The following is a 13,869-nucleotide window of genomic DNA, read 5'->3' as shown; positions in this document are numbered from 1 at the left end:
ATTGGCTGTTGTCGGTCACGTGGTTCACGTCACCCAGAGACTACATACCTTTTCAAAATAAGAGAACAAATATGAAATGACATTTTGAACAATTTCCCTTTTATGTTTTTAAATTTGTTTTAAATTTATTTTCAAGGGTATTTTAAGCTGGGTTACATTTAAAAGGAATTGTTTTCTCTTCCAAAATTAAGGAAAATTAAATAAAAAAAAGAAAATTAATTTATTTCTTTGATTAAGAAATTGAATGGAACTTTATTTATCTCTCAGGGAGAAATTTACCCGTCAAGGAAGCCCAAAGAAAAATAAAGTGATAGTACAATTGCAAATCACCAGATATCAGATCAAACAAATCAGTAAATAGGTACATTTATATATGTGCACATTTTTGATGACCTGATAATACAGAGTTGTGCAGTCTGATAGGGGTGGGAATGACAGACCTGCAGTAGTGCTCGTTTCTACACTGTGGGTGTCTTATTCCACCCATCCATCCATCCTTACAGAATTTTTGTTTAGGACATAAAAACTGGCTCTTTGCTGTTTCTGTTCTGTTGAACTTCTCTTCTGTTGGTGATGGACCTTCCCCAGCAATAGTTTTTTAGTTCATTACCAACAGTTGTGTCATTGTGTCTGTCTGATTGTGTCACTGATCTTGATATGTGATTTTGAAGCATTTGACATTCCATCCTGCAGTTCTTCCTCAAGCACCTCACTCACATCCACAGAGGCACCATCAGCTGCTGGAGACTTTACCTTCATTCCTGAAAACTGGGCCTCTCTCATGAGGTTTTGTTCTTTGGCAGCATAAGTCTCCTTACTGTCCTCTGAAAGGTGCCTCATGGTGATGAAATCATGAGTGAGGGCTTCTGGTCTCAATAACTACAAATGCATTTCAAAATAAAAAAGATGTTTTTTCTGCTTTCTAAGGAGAATTGTTCTTCTCCAGCTGTAAATGGAGTTCACTCTCTGTGTTCATACAAAATGATTGAGAGACTTGCTGTCACATTTGAACGTTTATCAGAAGAGTTATTGAGGCTGGAAGTCTGAATCTGGGAAGATCTTTCTAACTTTACCATGTCTTCTGAGTCCTGCACTCTGATTGGTTGACACCCCCTTGCCCCCCATGTTCCACTATTGGACACAGATCCATTTAGACACTCGCAGGGAACGTGTCAAAAGTCCGAGCGCAGTTGTAGCGAGCTGTGATTCGTAGCCGCAGATTCGAGCAGTTGTAATCACCAATTGGAGGTTGTAACCCTAGATGAAAACATAAAAACGGTAATTTGTCAGTTTAGATTTTGTTTGTCAAACTTTACAGCTGAAGATTTTTACTCACAGATGCAGATTTTTGGTGCGCAAGTTCTCACATCCTATTTTACAACTTCTCACATCAAATCTAAAAGCTCGTCCACTTTGACATATTAGAACTGACTTCTCTAATGCAAACTGCTGCTCCACCTGCTGGTCTATGACAGTGTTGCTCCCAGAGGCTCATTTTTCTCATGGTGACCTCTGTCAGGTTGCAGACCCCTGAGTCAAAAACTAAAAGTCAGAATGGTCAAAAGTTGTTGAAGGCTTTTGTGCGGCCAACAGCAATACTAAAGGGCATTTTCCCAACAGAATGAAAAGAGCAAAAGTTATTCCACTGTATGAGTTTGAGGATGAGCACAGCGTCACAAATCACAGACCTGTCTCTACACTGCAACAACATTTGAACATTTTAGAGAAACTTTAGACATTTATGAGGTTCTAACTGACTGACAACAGATCCTAAAAGATAAAACTAGAGCTACGTTAAAAAAAATGCAGTGGGGACATTTGCTAAAAAAAAATCAATTGACAATATTTAATAACTAGAAGGAGCTGAATTTGCTGAAGAAATGCCCAAAAATGTGAAGATGTTAAACCTTTGAAACAAAAAAACAACAACAAAAAGAAATAAAGAAATGATCAAAGTTGACCATAAATAAAGTGAAAACAGCACAAGAACAAAGAAGATATGTTTATTAAAAATGGGAGCATCGGGTATCATCAAAGCAGAGAAGTTGTGCAGCACAGCTCACGTGTCTCGCCATGATGACGCCACCAAGCAGGTACAGTGGACAGGAGCTGTTCTTCATCATTTAGTGAGAAAACAGCTGTTTGTTTGGTTTGATGTCATTCCCTCTACAGTCCAGCAGGGGGCGGTGTAGGAGCAACAAGAAACAATGTTTTTCACTAAAAAGACAAGACTTGTTAAAGTTTCCAGAAGCTGCTGGATCAACAACTGTGGGAGTTCTTGTCAGAATATTCTGATGAAGAGTACAGAGTAGATCAAAAGGCTGGGTCTGGATGTTTCTTCAGGCTGTGCTACAGCGTCTACTCTCAGGTGTGATCCCACTGCTGAGCGGCACGCGGGCTTTGACCTGCTCCGTTTCCGGCCTGGGCCGGTTCACCCGTCCTTAGATGACCTGGTCTCCCCGGGCTCCCCCCGAAAGACCATATCGTTACCGAACTCAGTGCAGACACCTGATCAGCACAGTCCACTGCAGCTCAGAGCTCCTGAGCTCCAACCATCCTCCAGCCTCGGCCTCCATGAGCGCAGATTACAGGCGTGCGCCACCACACCCGGCAGGAAACACAGATCAGCTGTTGGACTAAGATGCTGCAGTCACAGCATCTTAGTCCAAGAAAAGATGGAACTACAGAACTCTGAGATGGAATATCCAGACAGATGCCATCACTAGACAGTGCGCTGAACCTTTTTTCTTCAATGATTTGTGATATTCACTGGATTCCAGGAATTACATGAAATCCTCTCCATCTTTTCTCACCTTTGTCATAGTAGGAATAACACCTCAATGTTCATCTTGACCCCATAGGATAGCACAAGGGATCATAGCTCTCTTTTAGTTGTCTGTTCTGACTTCATATGTGCTGTTCTAGGAGAAAACAGGAAGTGCTTCTTACAATTTTTAGTCATCTTAACATCAAAATACTCTCCAAAATTAAATATAATCACTCCTCACCTCCATAAATGTGGTATAAAGTGTAGAAAACACAAATATTCAAATGTACAAAATTAAAGAAAAAACAAGTAAAAACGTTTTTCAGTATGAAAATCCCTGAGGATTCAGTCATGATATGGTTAAAACGGCTGTTCAAGTCCCGGCTGGGGGACATGAAAAACAACATCAATGGGAGATCTTTCTGTCTGGAGTTTGCATGTTCTCCCCGTGTATGCGTGGGTTTTCTCCGGGATCTCCGGCTTCCTCCCACCGTCCAAAAACATGCTTCATAGGTTAATTGGCAACTCTAAATTGTCCATAGGTGTGAGAATGAATAGGTGTGTGATTGAGGACATTCTACCCTGCGACAGACTGGCGACCTGTCCAGGGTGTCCCCTGCCTTCCCCCACATGTGGCCGGGTTAGGCTCCAGCAGCCCCGTGACCCTGAAAGGGACTAAACGGAATAGAAAATGAATGAATGAATATGAATACGGCAGAGTTTGTTGATGCGTTCCTCCATATTGCTGTGCTGCTGTGTCACCACCGTTTTCTGGTTCATCCTTCTGTGGATATAACTGTATGCTTCGTGGAATTGGCATGGAGATTTCTCCTCTCCCAGTTCACCTTGTCCACCTGAAGTCTTAGTTAATTACAGGTTTTCTACAGGCAGTTTGTCTGGACCCGCCCATAAAAGGTGTAACGCTTTTGCTGGCAAATGATGTGGCTGGCAAAAACTGTCTGACAGTTTTTCCATGCCTGTTATTTCAGGAGTCTAGACATAAGATAATGTTGCTGCAGAGAAAAAACAGTTCAGAAAGCTGACTGTCTGAGTGAACATGACAGGTTTTCTCATAAACAGGTGACAAGGAGAAAGGACCACACGTCTGTTTTGGAGCGCTCCAGGAAGTCCAAGCTACCTATACGTCTGCAGAACCCGGGGCGTGCAGGTCGGATAGCAGCCGACCCTTCTCACCCTGGACATGGATTACGAAGGCTAAGGTCCATCAGGACCAGAACCTGGAGACATAAGAACAGTTTCTTTCACTCTAAGGTCAGACTCATGAACACCTTTTAACTCCTCCCCCCTTAAACTTTTCACATAAATGTTCAGTCACCAGTCCACTACCCGCACCTTCTCCATCCTCAGTTTGCACTGTTTGCACCATTGTACCTCTATTTATTGCTGTGTCCTTTGTGTTGTTATTTTTTTGCTCACTGCTGTTTATTTTTGTTATTCTTAAGTGTTTTTTGTCGCACATTAGCACCGCAGCAAATTCCAAAACTGCCCTGTTCACTGAAAATGGCAATAAATACTCCTTGAATCCTTGACATGAAAAGATCTAAAAAATTGCTGTAATTTGCGTATTTCCTGTTCTGTTTGCTACGTGTAAAATCAGACCACATTTGTCTGTGTCAGTTTCTGAAACATATCTTCAGCCAATCATCATGTCTACTGTTTCCTATTGTCTGCCTGTTTGGTCATTTACAACAAATAAAAGGTGAGAACCACTGAGCCTCAGGTCCATCCTGGACTCCTGGGGGGTGTTCCAGAAAGCAGGTTATGCTAGCTCCCACGGTAAGTTTGAGGTTAAGGAAGTTGATAACCTCAGTTTTCGGTTCCAGAAATGGAGGTATGTTTCAGGGTAGGTCAAGTTGCCATAGCAACTCATGGTCTGACCATAACCTGGTCGGGAGCAGGTTTAGTTGAAGCTTAGTTTGTTTACAGAGAGGTGAAGCAGCATGGCGCGTCCATTTGAAGATGATTTAGTGGATGAAGAAGCTCAGATAATACTTTTTCCACCATGAGAGGGTGATAAGATCACGTATGGATGTTGGAAAATTAAACTTTTTTACTTTTATCTAACTTAGTTATTTGCTTCAGTTAAGATAAATCATTTGTTTGTTAAGTCAGCTTAAAAATAACATGTAGTTTTCCGACAGTTATTTTACTTTCATTCAAATTAATTCAATTAAGTAGGTGTAACTTGGGTGCTGCTGTTAGAGCGGCACCGCAAGGGATTGTGGGATACCATTTCCTTTGCCTGTCTGGATGGATTTTGGTTTAAGTGTGGCTTTTTGACCAAATGTGTTTAGTTGTTTAGCTGTTTTACTGTGTTTTGCCATGTTCTGCCGAGTTATTTTGTCCTACTTTGCTCAAGTCTCTGCACCATGAGTGAGAGTGAAGGAGAAGATGATGATTTTATCTAGCACACATACCAATCAGAATTTTAATGATAATGATGGAAAATTCTTTAATGGATTTATGCAAAATGTGCATTTTTTTCCCGTCCTTTTTATTGTAATAAAAATTAGCATATCTGCAGGCTCATACTTAGACATATGAGAGATCAAGAAGTATAATTAATTAAGATGGAAAAATATTAATTGAATTGGAGTAATATGACATTTAGTTAGATAAATACATAAATTTGAGTTGTATAAAAATTACTAGGGATGGGAATCGAAGCCCCATGAAGCTCTCATGGGGCTTCGTGTAAATGTGCCAGAAAAATGAATGAAGCATTTGGGGCTTCGAAACCACACAGAACAGCGGCATCTGGTGGCAGACAGGACATATATCATCTACTCCACTAAGTTCCTTGCCCTTGTAACACTTCAGTGTGGAAATAAAACAAAGACAATGTTTGAAGATTTGTGAGAAGTGCTTGTGTTACATTGTGAATGCCATGTATAAAGTGAGAATGAGTGATTGTGAACCAGGGTCTAACATGACTGGGTGGGATACATGTTATAGATTTTTATTTAAAAACAGAATTTTCTCCACTGTGCTGGGCTTCAGCCTGTTTCGTCTTTGGCTGACGATTTCGCCAGCCTTGGAGAAGATCCTCTCACAAGGCACAGATGAAGCTGGTGTGCATAAAAACTTCATTGCCAGCTTGTAGAGATGTGGGTATAAAACCTTGTGGGTAACCCAGTATCTCAGTGGGTCCTGAGTCCTTGGGATGTGAGGTTCCTTTAAGTACCTAGAAGGACATTAATAGCCTATTGTCATGCACCAGTCTAAAATGAGCAGAAGTTATGATGAGGATTCTAATCTTTACTGTACCTCTGAACCTCCACTGTTGCACTGGCAGTTGTGCTGGTCACCTGCTGTTGAACCCCCACATGCCTGTCCAGCAGGGCCCAGAGACCACCATCTTCCTGCTGACTTGAAAGACCTTCTCTAGGTGGCGACTGTGGCTGTGCCTCTGGAAGTAGCGCCTGCATTGTTGCAGCACACTCTTTAGTGAGTCGCTCTATGGCCGTGTGGGCAGTAGAGCCCTGCGCGGGACTATTTTCTTCATCCCGCTCCCGCCCGCGCCCGCTGAATTTCTGACCAATCCCGCCCGCTCCCGCAACGTATGCGTTACACTCCCGCCCGCACCCCCAATATGTATGTCCACTCCCGCCCGCACCCGCAAAACTCATAGAATTAAGTCCCGCACAGTAATAGAGATGCATTGATTTTGTATCGTCTCCCGTCCCGCAGGAAAAAAACACGTATTTTGTTTTGATGATATTAAAGTTTAATTAAGAGATTCGTGTCCCTCCTCCAGCCTCATATTTTCATGCATTCCTCTTTTTTGAAATTTGCAACTTAATTATTAAATATATTTTTACAAATTATGTTCGGTTAAAAGTGTGCGTGTGTCCGCGCGCAGACAGACGGCCTGAAGCGCGCTGAACCAGCTGGTAAAGATGCAGGTCAAAGTCATTTGAATTTATGGAGGAAAAAAACATTAATGGTTCAACAGAGCTGAAAATCTATGAATTAATTTTTTCCTGACAGAAAAATACTTTTAGCTTCAGCCTTTTCCAGTTTTGCTGATTCGCAGATCTGAGAACCATGCGTGACTCACGATGAACCGCGTTTGAAGTTCTTTTCTGCTTCATCCATTGACATCATGTCCCTGCCAGGTAACCTGCTCCATCCTTATCCGCGCAGTGTTGCCGGATAGATTGACAGCTCTTTCATCCGTGTGCTGCGCTATCTACCCTGACTATCGTGTTAACCTATGATGACCGTATTTTGCGCTCTCTCTGTAGAATACACTGGGAGCGCGGGGAAAAACAACTGCCAGCTACAGAGTATATGAACAGGTAAAGAGGAAAAGCAGGTAAAGAGGCGGAGGAGGGGCTTTGGCTTCAAACTCTGTCAGAGAGATGGAAACACGGGCGTCAGATTCAGACGCAGCTTTCCCTGCGGGAGTTGAAGCAGAGACTTTCGCTGGGATGATTTTATAAACCCAAACATGGAAACATGATTACCATGTAGAACTCTTCAAAATTATAAACCTGATCTCTCCACATTCTCCGTGTCTATCATGCATTTATGCACACATCGCTCCATGCAGCGATCAGACCAGAACCTCTAGCTGGTAGCTCCGCCTACACGTGACCGCGGTATCAGGCTTTAAAGAACACACTAAGAGGCGGGGCGGGGCGCTGCACACCCCCAACAACAGGTTAGATGACAGAGGCCATTGGGCGTCTCTACCTGGTGCGTTCACGGAGCTTCAGTACATAAGAATCCAACAGCCGCTCAGCCTAACGTAGTCTGCTAATATATATTCACGAGATATTCATGGCAGCACTGATCCCGCAGGGTTTTTTTTCTGCCGCCCGCTCCCGCCCGCAGCACAATTCAAACCGCCCAATCCCGCGAGATTTGGGTTGGGTCCCGCGGGACCCGGCGGGACCCAATCCCAATGCAGCCCTCTAGTGGGCAGAGCCTTGGCTGCAGAACCCCAGCTCTTTAAACCTTGGGTCCAACAAGGTTGCCATTGACAGAGCAGTGACCTTCTCCAGAGCTGAAAACCTCTCATGGAGATTGTTCTTCAAGTTAGTGGCCAGTTTTTCACCAAGTGGGTGTGTGATCTGACCACACCTGCTTGAGATGTAATGTTTCAGCATTTTGACCATGGGAATGACTTTGGATGCTGACACTCGTTTTTCTGTCGAAAGCTCAACTGTGGCCTCTTGAAACGGTGAAAGAATGCTCAAGCAGTGGTGTATGGCCTGGTAGTCCTCTGAGGTGAGTGGAGGAAGGTCTGTATGGAGGGTGGCCAGAGCTGCCCCCAGTGGCTCTCTCTCCTTAATCAACCTTTCCAACATATTAAATGTGCTGTTCCATCTTGTTTCCACCTAAGATAAGACAGCAAGCACATTTTAAAGGAGAGAAGAAAGTAACACAATAAACAACTGCAAAAACATGTAAAATCTTAGATTTAAAAAAAAGAAAATGTTTCACCTCTTGTATTAATTTGTGCTCTGGCCTGGCCAGCTGTCGCTGCATCCCTGACAGCTTCTCCTTCGCTGTGGTGCTGGATTTAAAAAGACCGACAATCCTACGCCCCTTACTTCGGATATCCTCTAGTTCAGGGGTTTGGGCAAGGGACTTTTTCACCACCAAATTAAGCATATGTGCAAAACACATTATGTGCCGAAGCAGTAATATATTAGCACATGCAACCATGTTGGGAGCACAGTCTGTAACCAGGCCTGTCACCTGGAAGAAAGATTACATGTTCACAAATCATGTATATTAGGTATTGGGAGGCCATATTGATGAATGATTTTCTACTTTATTGATCTGGCTCGCACCTTCCCTTTAATTCCCCATTCTTCCATGAGAAGATTTTTGGCCTCAGCCAAGTGAGCTGCAGTGTGGGTTTGGGGAAACTTCAGAACCCCCAAGACCACAGAGGCCAGCTCCACCTAGAATGAACAAAGTCAAACTGAGATACATAAACCAAAGCATTGCGCAAAGCAGGGGATACCTACCTCCTCGGTGATAAAATGGCATGTTACAGCCAAGTAAGCGTCCATGTTAATGGATGTCCACATGTCTGCTGTAAGGCTGACAGCAGAGGCCCTGCTAACCACATCTAAAGCCTTCTCCTTTTTGGCTTTGTACTTCTCCTCCACCATTGTCCTCAAGGCCTTCCTATTAGGAATTATGTAGGATGGGTCCAAAAGGTTGACAAAAGCCTAATAGTGACAAATAAAATACAGCTTATTATGTACACAAAAACATAAATAATGTAAATGCTATATAATATTAGCCACCTTACCTTGAAGCCTTTGTCTTCAACAATTGAAAATGGTTGTGCATCCATTACAATCATATCCACCAATGCAGAATCAAGTTCTTGCTTTCTTGACACTGCAAAATATACATATGAAGAAAAAAAAAAAATATTAATTGTAGAAGCTGAGCCTCGAACCTGGAACCTCAGCATTCACATATCACTGATTTTTCCACTGAGCTATCTGTTTCAGTTCTTAGTAAAAGTGCCATTAGTTGGATATATTCTTATTACCAATACAAGGTGGATTGAAGGCTTGATTTGCCGACTGCGGAGTTTCAACATGATGAACGGAGCGGAGATGTCACATCATGGAGGATGTACTATCATTAAATGCAAATTCATGTTTGCAAATCAAACATTGCACCTAAAAAAAAAAAAATGGAAAGAATAAAAATGATTCCTTTCAACTGACAGACATACCTATAAAACTGACATAATCAGCAATGGCTACTAATAAAATAACGTTAGTAGTGTATTACCTTATTTGGAGAAATCAAGTTGAAATGATCCCAAGCCACAGAACGTTTTTTACCGGGTGCCATGACGTTGATTCTTACGATACACGGGAAACAACAGAACTGGTCGGGAAACGTTGTTTGGGATTCATCTGTATTTATAGACAACAGCGCGCCCTTCTGATCAAACACACCTGAGATCTGAAACCTGGTTCAGGTGAGTGATGCATTTGGCGCGTCATACGTCATCAATCACGTGATCTGCGCTGGTTGACACACGCTTTGAAACATTGTGCCGAAACACTCTGTTTAATGAAGGTGAACCGCGCGCCGCAGCCCCGTGTCAAACGGGCCATCCCTAAAAATTACTGAGTTTTATAGACGTAAGAAATTAGGTTGATTAAATTTAACTCAATTATTTGTTACCAATAGAAGTAATTCATTTACGTTGGCAAAATTGGATAAGTTATATATATATGCGTGACAAGGAAAATGGAAATAAGATCAAAAATTTGTGCGTTTACTTTCTCTGTTCTTCTACTGCAAGCAGAAACTCTTTCTTTTGATGATGCAGCCGTGTTACTTTTTTTGATAGACGTATAATCTTCATATGCCGTCATTGAAACCTCAGACTCCGTCTTAGAGCCCTGCGCGGGACTATTTTCTTCATCGCGCTCCCGCCCGCGCCCGCTGAATTTCTGACCAATCCCGCCCGCTCCCGCAAAACTCAGAAAATTTAGTCCCGCACAGTAATAGAGATGCATTGATTTTGTATCGTCTCCTGTCCAGCAGGGAAAAAAACACATATTTGTATTGATGATATTAAAAAGATTCGTGTCCCTCCTCCAGCCTCATCTTTTCATGCATTCCTCTTTTGTAAAGACTCACCCCCAACTTCAGTGATGGCATCTGTCTGGATATTCCATCTCAGAGTTCTGTAGTTCCATCTTTTCTTGGACTAAGATGCTGTGACTGCAGCATCTTAGTCCAACAGCTGATCTGTGTTTCCTGCCGGGTGTGGTGGCGCGCGCCTGTAATCTGCGCTCATGGAGGCTGAGGCTGGAGGATGGTTGGAGCTCAAGAGCTCTGAGCTGCAGTGGACTGTGCTGATCGGGTGTCTGCACTGAGTTCGGTACCGATATGGTCTTTCTGGGGGAGCCCGGGGAGACCAGGTCGTCTAAGGACGGGTGAACCGGCCCAGACCGGAAACGGAGCAGGTCAAAGCCCGCGTGCCGCTCAGCAGTGGGATCACACCTGAGAGTAGACGCTGTAGCACAGCCTGAGGAAACATCCAGACCCAGCCTTTTGATCTACTCTGTACTCTTCATCAGAATATTCTGACAAGAACTCCCACAGTTGTTGATCCAGCAGCTTCTGGAAACTTGAACAAGTCTTGTCTTTTTAGTGAAAAACATTGTTTCTTGTTGCTCCTACACCGCCCCCTGCTGGACTGTAGATGGAATGGCGTCAAACAAAACAAACAGCTGTTTTCTCACTAAATGATGAAGAACAGCTCCTGTCCACTGTACCTGCTTGGTGGCGTCGTCATGGCGAGACACGTGAGCTGTGCTGCACAACTTCTCTGCTTTGATGATACCCGATGCTCCCATTTTTAACAAACATATCTTCTTTGTTCTTGTGCTGTTTTCACTTTATTTATGGTCAACTTTGATCATTTCTTTATTTTTTTAAATTTTTTTTTTAAGTTTCAGAGTTTCAACAGCTTCAAATTTTCAGCCATTTATTCAGCAAATTTAGCTCTGCATTTTCTTCTGGAACATCTGGAGGGCTGGTGCAGAGACAACAACCTCTGCATCAACGTGAAGAAGACCAAAGAGATGATCGTGGACTTCAGGAGGGACAGACACCCCCCTCCACCCCATTCACATTGGAGGGGCCGTGGTGGAAGTAGTCTCCAGGGGCCTCATTTATAAACGTTGCGTACGCACAAAAGAAGGCGTACGCCACTCTCTACGCAATAGTTGAGATTTATAAAAAGCAAACTTGACGGGAAAATGTGCGGTCCTTCACGCAAGCTCTGACCCAGGCGTACGCACAAAAACGGGTGAAATGAGAAACGGTGACACCGTCGGCAGATGAAAGAAACACGTGAAAGTGAAAATGACAATACTGCCTCTCATTAATAACACAAAGACTTCACAAAGCAAATCTTACAATTAACAGCCTACACAAACACCCGTTTGATCGATCAGCAGTGAAACAAACAAAAAAGATCAAACGAAAATTACAACAGAAATTCATTTGGTGTCTATATTGGCATGTAGTGCAATTCATCCTCATAAGTAATATAGTTAACAGAATGAAATAATGTACAAAACTGATATTCTCGTCAGTGTGTCCGTCTGGCGGAGCAGATATAGGTGCGGGCGTGCAGACGGACGGACAGACGCACCAGTTGTCCACTGGGGAATGTTGCTTTCATATTAAATTATTTCTTCATAAGCTATGGTTATGGTATTCATGCATATGCCTTTAGTTTGTTTTATTTTTGATAAAACAATGTATGGCGTATGTCTCAACCATTCAGAAAGCAACAAGAGATTACATTTGCGCTGATCAATTTCCCATTTCCACGTGGATTATTACCCACATCTGTAGCTTGTCAGATGTAATTGAATGGAGGGAAATAAAATGCTCCATCACAATGCGTAATGACACACAATGGCTGATCTTGCGCTCTTAGATGTGGCAAATGGAAGAATTTAGAGTGAACGCATCTTTAGACAGCAAGAAGACTTGCTGGCAAACGAGGACGAGTGGCTTATGAGCCGGTTCCGACTTCTTCCAGCCGTCCTGTTGGACCTCTGCGGGCTTTTGGGCCCGGCGTTACAGAGGAGCACTCGGAGGAACCACGCGTGTCACCCGGTGCATGCATCTGGCGCTCTGGCCCCCCCCCACCTATGGAGTGCTGTAGCCTCACAACCTCGGACCGGCCACGGTCCGAGGTTGTGAGGCTACAGCATTTACGGCGTCTGCCCCCGTTTGTCACTCACGTGCCTTTTTGGCATTAGTAATGCCCACACTGTGCCCTCCAAACAACATTCGTCTCCTCTTTTCCACCTCGCCAACGATAACGTCTACTTCACATTGAGTGAAGTTACGTTTTTTTCATTTCCTCTCTGTGTTTGTCATGATTTCGCAATCAATGAATAATCATTTGTGGGCGTTTCACGGACTATTTATGGGCAACTATGGGCGTGTCATGAAGCCGCAAAAGCTGCGCTGCATTTAGAATTGGTTGTGATTATTAAGGGAAAGATGCGTAGGATGTGCGTGCGCACGGTTTAAAAAATCCGAATATTTCTGTGCGTACGCACGTCCTATGTTTCATCCCTACGCCACTTCTGACGCAAATCCTACGCAAAGCTTTATAAATGAGGCCCCAGCTTCAGGTATCTGGGCGTGCACATCTCCAACAACCTTACCTGGAGCACCAACACTTCCTGTCTGGCCAAAAAAGTAAATCAGCGCCTCAATTTCCTGATGAGGCTCAGGTGAGCTGGGATGAGAATCACAGTCTGGACCTCCGTCTACAGGTGTGTGGTGGAGAGCGTCCTGTCCTTCTAAAGGTGTGAGGTCGAGAGCGTCCTGTCCTTCTACAGGTGTGTAGTAGAGAGCGTCCTGTCCTTCTACAGGTGTGTGGTGGAGAGCGTCCTGTCCTTCTACAGGTGTGTGGTGGAGAGCGTCCTGTCCTTCTAAAGGTGTGAGGTGGAAAGCGTCCTGTCCTTCTACAGGTGTGTGGTGGAGAGCGTCCTGTCCTTCTACAGGTGTGTGGTGGAGAGTGTCCTGTCCTTCCACAGGTGTGTGGTGGAGAGCGTCCTGTCCTTCTACAGGTGTGAGGTGGAGAGTGTCCTGTCCTTCCACAGGTGTGTGGTGGAGAGTGTCCTGTCCTTCTACAGGTGTGTGGTGGAGAGCGTCCTGTCCTTCTACAGGTGTGTGGTGGAGAGCGTCCTGTTCTTTTTACACGTGTGTGGTGGAGAGCGTCCTGTCCTTCTACAAGTGTGTGGTAGATAGCGTCCTGTCCTTCTACAGGTGTGTAGTAGAGAGCGTCCTGTCCTTCTACAAGTGTGTGGTAGAGAGCGTCCTGTCCTTCTACAGGTGTGTAGTAGAGAGCGTCCTGTCCTTCTACAAGTGTGAGGTGGAGAGCGTCCTGTCCTTCCACAGGTGTGGGGTGGAGAGCGTCCTGTCCTTCTACAGGTGTGTAGTAGAGAGCGTCCTGTTCTTTTTACACGTGTGTGGTGGAGAGCGTCCTGTCCTTCTACAGGTGTGTAGTAGAGAGCGTCCTGTCCTTCTACAGGTGTGTGGTGGAGAGC

At 44.0% G+C, this 13,869-nt stretch overlaps 1 long non-coding RNA gene across 1 annotated transcript; it reads right to left on the bottom strand.

Annotated features, from left to right (window-relative positions):
* Positions 1–5,731: 5,731 nt before the first annotated feature.
* On the bottom strand, positions 5,732–12,458 carry LOC110014495 (uncharacterized). Its single transcript, XR_013651749.1, has 7 exons — positions 9,560–12,458; positions 9,312–9,444; positions 9,063–9,154; positions 8,773–8,979; positions 8,593–8,706; positions 6,056–8,497; positions 5,732–5,972 (listed from the first exon to the last, which is right to left on the bottom strand). It is a non-coding gene; the product is annotated as an uncharacterized LOC110014495 (long non-coding RNA).
* Positions 12,459–13,869: the final 1,411 nt, after the last annotated feature.

This window comes from Oryzias latipes, chromosome 19 (assembly GCF_053564925.1).
Source record: "Oryzias latipes strain Hd-rR chromosome 19, Olatipes_Hd-rR_3.1".
NCBI classification, from domain to species: Eukaryota; Metazoa; Chordata; class Actinopteri; order Beloniformes; family Adrianichthyidae; genus Oryzias; species Oryzias latipes.
The sequence above is the reverse complement of the archived record's forward strand: the minus strand, read 5'-3'. Positions and strand labels throughout refer to the sequence as shown.